Source organism: Microcaecilia unicolor, chromosome 3 (assembly GCF_901765095.1).
Source record: "Microcaecilia unicolor chromosome 3, aMicUni1.1, whole genome shotgun sequence".
NCBI lineage: Eukaryota > Metazoa > Chordata > Amphibia > Gymnophiona > Siphonopidae > Microcaecilia > Microcaecilia unicolor.
In genome coordinates, this window is record NC_044033.1 from 308,442,318 (window position 1) to 308,455,248 (window position 12,931).

Sequence of the window (12,931 nt, forward strand, 5' to 3'; positions counted from 1 at the left end):
AAGAGCTGACACTATAAGACTGAATAAATAATGCCAGTGGACTAACAAAAAGACGAAGGAGTGATGGAGAGAGAGAACAGATGTGAGAGGAAGACTGTGCCATCTTAAGTGTATGCTGCTGTAAGAAACCAATTCATTACTGTTCCCAAAATGCCTAAGGAGGCCAAGCATTGCAATAGAAGGCTGTGGTCAATCAAGTCAAACATGGCCGAAACGTTGAGTGATACTATTAAAGCAATCTGGCCCGATTCCAAGTGGTTATAAAGTTTACTTAGAAGCGCAGTAATGACAGTGTCTGTGCTGAAACCTGACCTAAAACCTGATTGTCGTGGGTGTAAATCCCCTCTCATCCAACAATGGGTGATTAACAGAACTAGGGCATATCTCCATAGAACTCAACATGTCCCCTCCCCCCAAAAAAGAATTAGATTCTGGTGTCATCTGAGTAAGAGCATCATAAACCCTTTCCAATACCAGTCATATCATGAGGTAATATAAATCCCTACAAAAGTGACTCGCACCAAAATTATAAGGTCAAAGACTCTAAAACAAATCTACCATAGCACAACAGCACTAATTAGTAATTTCAAGAAGTCACACAAGGACCTTATCGAGGAAAAGGCAGCATTGTAAATATTGCAGTTGGCTCCAGATCATCAATAAACTTACTAGAAAACTGAGCAAGTTGCATTACTAAAGATCTCTATATAAAAACTCCACTTGAACAGAATACCTGACCACAGTCACGCTCACAGAAAACAGATATACCCTCATCTAATACAGAATAAGTAACCACAAACTAACTATAAAAAGTGAACTGAAACCCCAAGAAGACACTCTGCATGTAGTGCACACCAGAAACAGAAAGATACATTTCCCCTTGAATATAACATTCTTCGTTCTATCTTTGTTGTCTGGCTATTTTCCTTTTTTAATCACCTCATTCTCAGTCTCTGGAATCTGCTTTCCTTGTTCTGGTTTTTCAACTCATTTTGCCATTTCTTCTCTCTCCCCCTCTCTTTCCCTTTCTCACCTACATCCATCTGACACTCATTTTTCATCTCTCTTTTATTTATTTTTCTGTCTCTCTAGCCCTCAGATTTCACATCCTTCTCCCTCTCCTTCTTCTGTACTGCAGCTACCTACAGCTTTCCTTCTCTTCCCTTTACCCCAGCTCTGATTCCCCATCTCTTTTCTTCACCAGCCCTGTTTTCCAACCTTTCACTAACTCTACCTCTCTATCTCCACCTCCCCATGTCCAGCATCTCTCCCTCTCTCCCTGCCCCCCACCATGTCCAGCATCACCCCCTTCTTTCCTTCCCTAGTCCACCCTCATGTCTAGAATCTCCCCTTTCTTCCTTTCCCCTCCAAGTTCAGCATCTCTCCCTCTCATCCCTTCCCCCCACGGTCCAGTATCTCTCCCTCTCTTTCCTTCTCCCATGGTCCAGCATTTCCCTCCTCTGCATCCCTTGACCCCTCTCCTCACCATCACCAGCTATGCTGTGGGCCTGCAGCAGCAATAAAAGACAAAATCAGCATAGGGCTTTGGGCCTGTATGCACACTTAAGACAAGCTGCATCTCATGCCCTTAAGGACTGCTGCATTCAGCCCTCCACCCCCTCCTCCCAAAACAGGAAGTCTGTGTTGAAGGGCATGAGATGCATGTACATGGATTCAAAAGCCCAAGGCTAACTTTGTCTTTTGGTGGTACCATTCTGCCACATACAGTACTACCCCCTCCATGTACATAGGGATGTTTTAGGGGCATTTGTTGCCACCTCCAAAAATGTTCTGCCTGAATCGGCCATATTTTATCTAATGACAGAACCACCCCTGGCTAAAGCAGTGGCTTTTAGGGCCTTATGGTACCTTCACTATGGACAATGTTAATTACTCCCCCCCCCCCCCCCCACACACACACAAACACATATACACACACACTCCCTACCATGACTACAGGCAACACTACACCACAAGGCCTAGGAGACTGTGAACTCACAGACTGTGGCAGCCTCACTTCCTTTTTCTGCATGATTTCTTGTTACTAAAGAAACCCACATGAGCAGAGGCGTAGCTAGGTTTTAAGGTCAAGGGGAGCAGACTTTTGTAAAATAGGCGCCAGCAACCATCACACAACTGAACTAGCAGAAGGAAACAGTATGAGCATGTGTCTACTCCCTGGTAGTGGAGAAACGCATTGCACAATAGAAAAATTGATATTATTTTTGTTATGGTTAGTTAGCTGATAGTCATCTAAGAATGCTGCTCGGTAACACATTATGAATTGCCCAAACATTTTTCACTGAATTTTTCCTGAACTATGAAGCAAAGTATTTGCAGTCGTTTACCATTCACACTCTAACTTAGAGCATCCTCACCCCACATTGGCTCTTTAGCACTTAGCTGCAATGCATGCTCTGTCAACCAGGAGTGCTCGTGCTGCTAGTGTTGTCATGATCATGACTGAAGAGTGCAGTGCTGGTGCCACTGGCGCTTTCCCTTCTGCTGTGGTTCAGGAGAACCAACACTCCATTCTTCAGCCATGAATCTGGTGACACCATTAGCAGGAACGCCCCTGTACTCTACCAAGGAACAGCTTTACCTGTAATACAAAGCCTACAAAAGTCACTCAAAATCTATATAATCTACTTGACCATAACACCACTGATTTACAGAAGAAACACAACAAAGACCTTATCTAGAAAAATGCAACACAGGAAATACTACAGTAGGAACTACAACATCAATATGCCCATTGGAAAACTGGAACAAGTTGAATTCTTACAGATGCTTAAATAGAAACTAGGTGCAAACAGAGTACCTGGCCTCAGTCACAAACACTGAACACCCTTGCCAGGTACAGAATAAATTACCACAAAGTTAAAATATGAATATGTGGACTAAACTTAAAACCCAAGAAGCCACACTGCAACACTAGAGAAAGTTCATCTGCCACTTCTTCTATCCCTTCCTGCCTTCTTCACTTTCTCTCCTATATCCACCTCTGAATTGATCTTTTCCTTTCAGCTTTCCTTCATATAGTTTCTGCCTCTTAGACTTCATTCATTTTTACTACTCAGTCTTCAATCTTCCTTTTTATTTTTAACCACATCTGCCTACAGTTTTCATCTCCCTTACTCCAGCCCTCCCATTCTTCATCCTATTCTTTCATAGGTTTTTTTTTGCTAACTATCCCCTCTCTTCCATCACCATCTCTTTCCTCTCTTCTGTACAGCACCCTTTTTTTTTTCACTCCTCTGACCAGTATATTCTCTTTCATTTTCTCTTACCCCCCTCCATCCAGGATGTCCTCTTTCCCTCACCTCCATCCAGCATCTCTCCCTGACACCCTACTCCCCCCTCGTATGCAGCATTCCTCCTTGTCCTTCTCTCCTTTCCATGTCAGCATCTCCCCTATATCCCTACTCCTCCCATGTGCAGAATACCCCTTCTTGGTCCTCATCCCTGTGTAATGTCCAATACCCCCCTCTGTTTTTTTATTCCTCTTTGTCCAGCATCTCCCCCGCCTTCCTACTCACCTCATGTCTAGCATCCTCCAATATTCCCTCCCTCTTCCAAGCCAGCAATTGCCCTCACTCAACCCCTTTAGAGGCCTATCCCCTTCCATCCAGCTGGATGGAGTGTTAGGGAGAGATGCTGGAGGGGGTTGAGAGAAAACAAGAGAGAATATACTGGGCAGAGGAGTGAAAATAGAAAGAGGGTGCTGTACAGTAGGGAGGAAAGAGAAGGTGCTGGAAAAGGGGGGAGAGTTAGCAAAAAAACCAAACAAACTATGAAATAATAGGATGCCCCTCTCTCCCCCCCTTCCATCCAGTGTCTGCCCCTAACCCTCTTCCACCTAGTGTGTGCTTCCTCTACTTTTTCCATCCAGCCTGCACTCTTTCCCCTTCCATCCAATGTCTGCCCCCTTTCTCCCTTCTCTCTCCCTATTTTCCAGAGTCTGTCCCTTCTCTTCCACCTTCCTTTCGCCATCAGTCCCCTTTCTAACCCATCTCACTGACTCTTCCTTCTAGCACCTGCCCCTTCTCTCTGACCATTCCTTCTAGTATTTGTCCCCTCTATTCCTCCTTCCAACCAGCACCTGTCCCTTCCCACTCTCCATTCAGTAACTGTCTCTTCCAGATCTTCGTCCTCCCCTTCTTTCTGACTCTTTCTTTCAGGATCCTATCCAGCCCCTCTCTTCCTCCTTCCGACCAGCATGTGTCCCTTCCCTTTCTCACTCTGATCCTCCCATCCAGCTCCTTTCCCCTCTGCCATCTTCCCCTTTCCTTCCAGCATTTGACCTCTTTCCCTTCCCCTCCCTCCGACACTCCACTGCTGCTAATGCTCCATCTTTGACTACAGAGTCTAGCAGCGGCAAAACAATCGTGGAGCCCAGTGGCGTACCAAGGGGGGTGGGGGGGTGGGGGCGGTCTGCCCCGGGTGCACGCCACTGGGGGGTGCCTCAGCGCACGCCTGTCAGCTGAGTTCGCTAACTTTGCTAACTTCGCTGCAGCTCGCTCTGCCCCGGAACAGGTTACTTCCTGTTCTGGCCGGGGCAGAGGGAGCTGCAGCGAAGTTAGCGAAGTTAGAGAACTCAGCTGACAGGCGCGCGCCGCAGCACCCCCCCCCCCAGCGGTGTGCACCGGGGGGGTGTCATTTTGCCAGGGGGGGAGGTGTCATTTCCCTGGGGGTGGGGCAGCGCTGCACCCGGGGGGGGGGGCTCATCAGCGATCCGCCCCGGGTGTCATGCAGGCTAGGATTGCCACTGGTGGAGCCACACTGTGCAGATTCGCGGCTGCTAGCCTTTGCCCCTCCGATATCATTTCCTGTTCCGGGGCAGGGTCCAGGGAGTGGAACTGGCAGCTGCGAGCGTAATGTGGATCCGCGACACTAGGCAACTGTAAGCAGAGTTTTTCTGTTTATTTCCCCCTTATTAAGTTAGTCCAATAAAAAAAGTATCATCTTATTTTATGTTCTATGTTTTGATTTCTTTCTATTTATTACCTTTAAAAGTGGACTAACACAGCTACCACCATACCACTTTACCCCAGAACACCAGAACTAGAAATGCAGTTATACAATGGGGCAGACCCAGCAGTGTTTTAACCTGTGGCTGACCTAAGGTTAGATCCTGCTCAGAGACCTGCTCAATTGATTTTTAGAGATCGGATTGGTTCTGTGGGATTGGAAGAGGTCAGAAGGAGGCAGTGGGAAATGACAAACTAGATAGCATTCCCTTGATGGTGGTAAAATGGAGATTCTACTGAAAGAAAGATAGCGAAACGTCTGCAATCCAGTGGGCTTCAGCATCCAAAGCATCCTGGATTTACCAAAGGGAGATTAGTTTGAAACAATCTGATCAATTTCTTTGTTTGGGTGACCTGAGAATTAAGTCATGGGTATGCTCTGGCTGAGGTGCACTTTGATTTCAGCACAGCCTTTGATACTGTCCCGTATGAAGGGCTCATTAATAAACTGAGCTGCCTGGTGCAGAGACCTAAGGTGGTGAATTGGTTTAGTGAGAGGAAGCAGTGGACAGTGCTTAATGGAATTTGAACTGTTCTAGGTAAAGTACTACTACTACTACTATTTAGCATTTCTATAGCGCTACAAGGCATACGCAGCGCTGCACAAACATAGAAGAAAGACAGTCCCTGCTCAAAGAGCTTACAATCTAATAGACAAAAAATAAATAAAGTAAGCAAATCAAATCATTTAATGCGAACGGGAAGGAAGAGAGGAGGGTAGGTGGAGGCGAGTGGTTACAAGTGGTTACGAGTCAAAAGCAATGTTAAAGAGGTGGGCTTTCAGTCTAGATTTAAAGGTGGCCAAGGATGGGGCAAGACGTAGGGGCTCAGGAAGTTTATTCCAGGCGTAGGGTGCAGCGAGACTGAAGGCGCGAAGTCTGGAGTTGGCAGTAGTGGAGAAGGGAACAGATAAGAAGGATTTATCCATGGAGCGGAGTGCACGGGAAGGGGTGTAGGGAAGGACGAGTGTGGAGAGATACTGGGGAGTAGCAGAGTGAGTACATTTATAGGTTAGTAGAAGAAGTTTGAACAGGATGCAAAAATAGATAGGGAGCCAGTGAAGGGTCTTGAGGAGAGGGGTATTATGAGTAAAGCGACCCTGGCGGAAGATGAGACGGGCAGAAGAGTTTTGAACTGACTGGAGAGGGGAGAGGTGACTAAGTGGGAGGCCAGCAAGAAGCAGATTGTAGTAGTCTAAACGAGAGGTGACAAGGGTGTGGATGAGGGTTTTGATAGAGTGCTCGGAAAGAAAGGGGCGGATTTTACGGATGTTGTAAAGAAAGAAACGACAGGTCTTGGCAATCTGCTGGATATGAGCAGAGAAGGAGAGAGAAGAGTCAAAGATGACCCCAAGGTTTCGAGCTGAGGAGACGGGGAGAATGAGAGAGCCATCAACAGAAATAGAAAACGGGGCGAGCAGGGAGGTGGGTTTGGGGGGGAAAATGAGAAGCTCGGTTTTGGTCATATTTAATTTCAGGTGGCGTTGAGACATCCAGACAGCAATGTCAGACAAGCACGCTGAAACTTTGGTTTGGATGCAAGGTGAGATATCAGGGGTAGAAAGGTAGATTTGGGAGTCATCAGCATAGAGATGGTAGGAAAAGCCATGGGTTGAGATTAATGAACCAAGGGAAGAAGTGTAGATAGAAAAGAGGAGGAGACCAAGAACAGAACCCTGAGGTATGCCGACAGGCAGAGGGATAGAAATAGAAGAGGATCCACCAGAGTGAACACTAAAGGTGCGGAGGGAGAGGTAGGAAGAGAACCAGGAAAGGACAGAGCCCTGGAATCCAAGTGAGGACAGGGTATTGAGAAGTATGCTGTGATCGACAGTGTCAAAAGCAGCAGAAAGATCAAGAAGAATGAGGATGGAATATTGACCTCTGGATTTAGCCAGTAATAGGTCATTGGAGACTTTAGTAAGCGCAGTTTCGGTTGAGTGGAGAGGGCGAAAACCAGATTGTAGTGGGTCAAGAATAGCATGTGAGGAGAGAAAATCAAGGCAGCGGCGGTGGACAGCACGCTCAAGTAATTTGGAGAGAAAAGGAAGGAGGGAGATGGGTCGGTAATTAGAGGGACAAGTAGGGTCGATTGAAGGCTTCTTAAGGAGAGGTGTGACCACAGCATGTTTAAAGGCAGCAGGGACAGTCGCAGTGGAAAGTGAGAGGTTGAGAATGTGACAGATAAAAGGAATAAGAGCAGGAGAGATGGCATTAAGAAGGTGGGTGGGAATGGGATCAGAGGAACAGGTGGTACATTTTGAGGAAGAAAGGAGAAGTGTAGTTTCCTCAATAGTAACTTTAGGAAAGGAGGAAAGGGAATGAGGGGAAGGAGAGAGAGGGGAACGGACTAGTGGAGGGAGAGGTGGTGAGGTAGAGAAAGCAAGGTTTATCTTTTGAACCTTGTTGTGAAAGAATTCAGCAAGGGTCTGAGGAGATAATGAAGGGGGAGTTGGGGGAGGGGGCACCTTGAGGAGAGAGTTCAATGTGGTGAAGAGAAGTCGAGGATTAGATCCAAGAGAGTTGGTCAGTTGGATATAATAATCCTGTTTGGCACGTGAAAGAGCAGATTGGAAGGAGGTCAGCATGAACTTAAAGTGTAAGAAATCAGCAAGGGCCCGAGATTTCCGCCAGAGGCATTCGGCGGAGCGGGTACAGGAACGTAGGTAGCGGATATTAGAAGTCAGCCAAGGTTGGGGTTTTGTACGCCTTACAGGGCGGGTCATCAAAGGTGCAAGAGTGTCTAAGGCAGAGGATAGAGTATTGTTGTAAGATGAAACAACCTCATTGACAGATGTGGATGGTGCCACAGTAGAGAGGAGGTTTGAAATATGGGAGGATAGAGATGAAGGGTCAATATCGTGAAGATTACTAGATAAATTAGATAAGATAGGACGGGACTGGGAGGGAGGAGATTTAAGTGTGAATGTTATAAGATGGTGATCAGAGGAGGGAAGATCAGAAGCAAGGAAACTAGAGGGTGAACAGTTGGAGGAGAAGATGAGATCAAGACAGTGACCATTTTGATGAGTGGGGGAGGTGGAGTATAGTTGGAGATTAAAGGAGGACGTTAAAGTGAGTAACTTGGAAATATAAGAGTTGGAAGGATCATTAGCAGGAATATTAAAGTCACCAAGGATGAGAGGGCGGAGGAAGGATCATGAAAGAAGGCAAACCAGGCGTCAAAGTCACTGAGAAAGGATGAAAGGGACTTATTAGGGGGACGATAAATGACCGCTATTCGAAGAGGCAGAGGAGAGAAAAGGCGGATAGAGTGGACTTCAAAGGAGGAAAAACAGTGAGATTGAGGTGGAAGAAGGGGTTGAAATCTGGAGGAGGGAGATAGAAGTAGTCCAACACCGCCCCCACGGCCAGCAGGGCGAGGAGTATGTGAAAATAGATAACCGCCATGGCACAGGGCTGCGACTGAAACAGAGTCATCAGGGCAGAGCCAGGTTTCTGTTATGGCGAGCAGATGGAGGTGACGCGAGATAAAGAGGTCCTGGATATAGGCGAGTTTGTTACATAGTGTATAGTGTAGCTGAACATACAGCTTAAACCATCCCAAGTAGAAGCTTTACCAGTAGACTCTCAATTCTTAAGCAAATCTTCTTTATTGTAGTACTCATAATAAACAAAGAAAATCCAATTTACAGTTCAGTTGCTTAGACAAAATTGTTGCTTTCTGCACAGAGTCTGCATCTAGTCACTCCAGATGCAAGGAGTTGGCCAGAACCTCAGCCCAGCTGAGAGGAAAGGCTGTAACTCTCAAAGGAAATAAGGATGAGAAATGCAGGGTAAATAAAAGGGGAATGACTTGGGGAGATGGTGAAAAATCTTTATGGAATTACAGTTGCTTAAGGAGGAAAAAGCCCTAGAACAGCCACTGATCACAAAGTATTCTAGCAAGACTGGACTCTCTCACACAGCCCACAGAGGCAGAGAGGGAGGGCTGGCCCTGCTTCCTTTTCTTATAGGGCTGTTAGTCCCTCTTCCCTTGATGCTGATTGGTCAGGGAATTCACCTCAGATTGTGGGTGATTAGCTCTTCTTTCTTCTGATTCTAATTGGCCCAGTAATCTACTCCACCCAGCGAAGCCTCTGAGGGTTTTAATTCATTCTTTCTTGGCTCTCTCCTGGCTTTTCCCCTGGGGATTAAATTCTCAGGTTAACAGCTTCTCTCCTTGGAGTATTCTAGTTCGAGGAGACAGGAAATAGTACATAGGGAGAGGCATCCCCAATATGAAAATGAGGTGATAGGTAGGAAGGACATGGCCCAGAGAAGGGCTAGCAGAACAATGCAGACTCTGCACCAAATGTTCTCTGATATGAGACTTAAGGCCCTAATCTGTATATCCTAAAGGAGAGAAGAGAGGGGTGGTATGACAGAGACACATGTGAGTAATTTTATAACATATCACCTATACAGATCTCCTAAAATGCGCCTATGATATGCCTTTATAAAACACACACCCAATGCACAAATGGAAACACACACATTTCCAAGGCAATTGCAGACCACGTATTGATCAAAGCCACATGAACGGTACAGACATGTGCTTAAGTTTTTGGTGACTAACAACAACCAGAACTAAAATAACAGATCTTTAGTAATATGTCCCACTCTTTCCACCCACCCACCAGCACCATGGCAATAGAAACAGTGACATTGCTTAGGTCAATAAAATCTATTGGATATTTAACAACCGAATCCAGCAAAGTCATGAATCTGAAGGCATTCCATCTGCATCTGATAAATCATATAAGAACACTACCACTGCTGAGAAGGCATTGCAGGAGAAATTCAATCAAACAAAATAACCTTCGGCATCATCAGAATAGTTACTCTAAGGAAGGCCTTGCTCTCAACAGTTGTGCCATCATCAAAAACATATGAGTCAAATAAAATCAAAGGTGAGCAGTAAACAAACCGATGATAAATTTCCAGTATCGATGTCCAAATCCTCTGCACGGCTACACAGGACCAAAACATATGTCCCAAGGTAGTCCCCGGCTTACAGCACTTAGGACACAGTTCGGAGGTATTAAAACCAGCTTGAGATGCTCGATGTGGAGAAATAAACAGACGAAGGGCAAATTTGTAGTCCTTTTATAGATAGATAAAATAAAAGCTTGCAATAGAGAATGTGAGATGTTCAACTGCAAATCTGCACTCCAGGCCCTGGTCAATGCCAAATAGTCAAGGTCCTCAGTGGTGTCCTGTTAATACCGAGGATGAAACATTAAGGGAGTCCAATGCGTAAGTGTCTGAAATGGTCTGTTGAACATCCTCCGTCAAATGCTCCCAAAGAATGAACAATGCGGTGTTTTTGTGTAAGGGGAATTGGCCATCATCTAGCACTGTATTATAGTAATCCAAAACAGGCCCCGTAAGTTGCATCTATAGGCATTTATAAAATTCCCCCGAGTATCCGTCACTTCTGGGGGCCGAATAATTTTTAAGTGATTTAATGGTAGACTAGAGCTCCTTTGCCAAAATAGGTTTATTAAGGAGTGCCACCACTTCTGGACTTAGCATAGGTAAATGTGCCTTCTCAAACAATGAGGAAAGATCTGCAACAGAGGGTGGTGGTTTGTTGGCAGAAAGACCTTGAAAGTAAGAAACTAAAATACGAGATATGGTATCAGTATGATTAGTGAGGCTATTGTCCATATCTAGAATGAATCACCCTCAAACCTCCCCAGGTCTTCACTACCTTTGCTAACAATTTACCATATTTACCACCATGTTTGTATACTTCCAATAAAGGAAACTGCGTGTAGTATGTTCATGAATCAAGGTGTTAAGAGCAGTCTGAGTGGACAGGTAAGTTTCTTTTGTAGTCTGGGAGGGGAATGGTATAAAAGTCTTTTTAGCTTGACGCAATTGGGTCGCTAAAGTAACTATACTCATTGCTAGCTTTTTATTCCTGACTTGTATAAGCTATAATATCCCCTGTGTTCCAAAATAGTGTAGGGTGATCCAGATGTTCCTGATTATGAAGTAAAAATTGATCCCTCTTATTCACTAAATAGGTCAAAAACTCTTTGTTGTGTTGCAAATATGTTGGAAATCCCCCCCCCCCCCCCCCAGGCGGTTGAGACGCAGGAGTATCTATATTCACCCAGTGGTCAGAAACCTCTCCAGGGCCCTCAGAACACATTTTATAAACATGCGCATACATGCTTTGTGCAAACCACATCCCCCAGGAATGCCTACATGCAGATCATGTAAAGGTAGACAGTATGTTGCTGTGTTCTTAGTTCTTACATGTATACTCCCACAATTTTATAAGAGCTGTTTCCACATGTATAGCATGCTTTAGACACAAAAATACTTCATAAACTTATCCCTCATATCTAAAGGTATAAAGTGGATGAAAAGCAAACCTTTCCCAGAGGAAGGAACGCTGTACAGCAAGGGCTCACAGTGTGGGACTCAAGGGGATAGAGAATATTTCTTCAGGGAAAGAGTGGTGGATATCTGGAATTCAGGGCCACTGAGAGAGGGGGTGGGAGGGGGACAAGATTCCCTGGGCCTGGTTTCCAAGGAGTGCCCAGTGCTAATACTGGCCAATTCATTTTTGTAAAAATTGAGGCTCGCCCCTGCACCTTTTAAAACAGTAATTCTTCGCCGGCAGCAAGCACGAGCAGCTAGCAACAGTACAAACAGGAAACGTTTGTCCTTTTTTGTTTTTACAGATATTTATTTTGTATGTATCATGATTGAATTTTCTGTTTTATTTAAGAACCCCTGATGAAGACTTTGGGTGCCGAAACACTGCCCGTGTAGGGTTCGATCTGTCAGAATTGGGAAATTTTCAGTCCCCAGATTTTGGATGAATAAATGATTTGTTGAACCACTTGAGAACTGTGGTTTGGCTTCTTCCACTCTTGTGGTGTTTCAGCCCTAACATTTAGACACCCGCAGTAACACAGCCACAGAGGCGGCATGAGTATGGACGCCTAATGTGGCAGGGGTGTACGCAAGTTACATAAGAAGTGGGAGCAAAGCTTTTTACTTTATTTTATTTAGGATTTCTAGACTGCTTGTTAGTTCTAAGCAGTTTATAGCTGAGGTACTAATAACTTGAAAGACTGAGACAATACCACAGGAATTACAGATGATATTGATAAGTGGTAAATCAAATAGCCATTATAGAGAGATTAACAAAGACATTTCTTAAACAGAGAGGTTTTAACATGTTTTCTGAATTGCCTATAATCGTTTAGATAGCCAGGGGCGTAGCCAGACATCGAGGAGGGAGGGGGCCAGAGCCCAAAGTGGGAGGGGGGCACATTTTAGTCCGCTGCCACTCCACCGCCCTGCCACTCCCCACCCACTGCTGCCACTGTACATATCCCAGCTGCACAGCCTTCCCTGTGATGCAATTTCCTGTTTCTGCGTAGGCAGGAACTACACCAGAGGGAAGGCTGTGGGGCCGGCGGGAGCAGTGTGTATCAGTTGCTAGCTGCTCGAGCTTGTTGTCGGTGAAGAACTGCTGTTTTAAAAGGTAAGGGGAGGCCTTGATTTTTACAAAAACAAGGGCAGGAGAGCATGGGGCAACGGTGGGTCCCTTGTTTGTCCTGAGTCCAGCTTTGTCTCTTGGCGGCCCTGCTGGAATGGCCTCCTGGTGGAGAGAGTTGAAATAAAAGCCGTAACTGAATTCCAGAACCTATGGGACATGCACACAGGATCCCTAATTATAAGGAAGGGAGAAGGAAAACAGCTGGGATGTACGAAATTGCAGCAGGAATGAGCTCTACGGTCCTTATCGACTCTCACATTCTAAGACTCAATGGCCAGGTGGTTCTTATGGGTCTGATTTTCTAACACAAATGCCACACACATTTTCACCTGCTCCAAAGTTGGAGTAAATATGTGCGTCTGCTTGGTATTTTA

At 45.5% G+C, this 12,931-nt stretch overlaps 1 protein-coding gene across 1 annotated transcript in view; it reads left to right on the forward strand.

Moving 5' to 3' along the window:
• AVIL (advillin) overlaps positions 1-12,931 on the forward strand; it is a 125,317-nt gene that overhangs the window by 47,579 nt on the left and 64,807 nt on the right.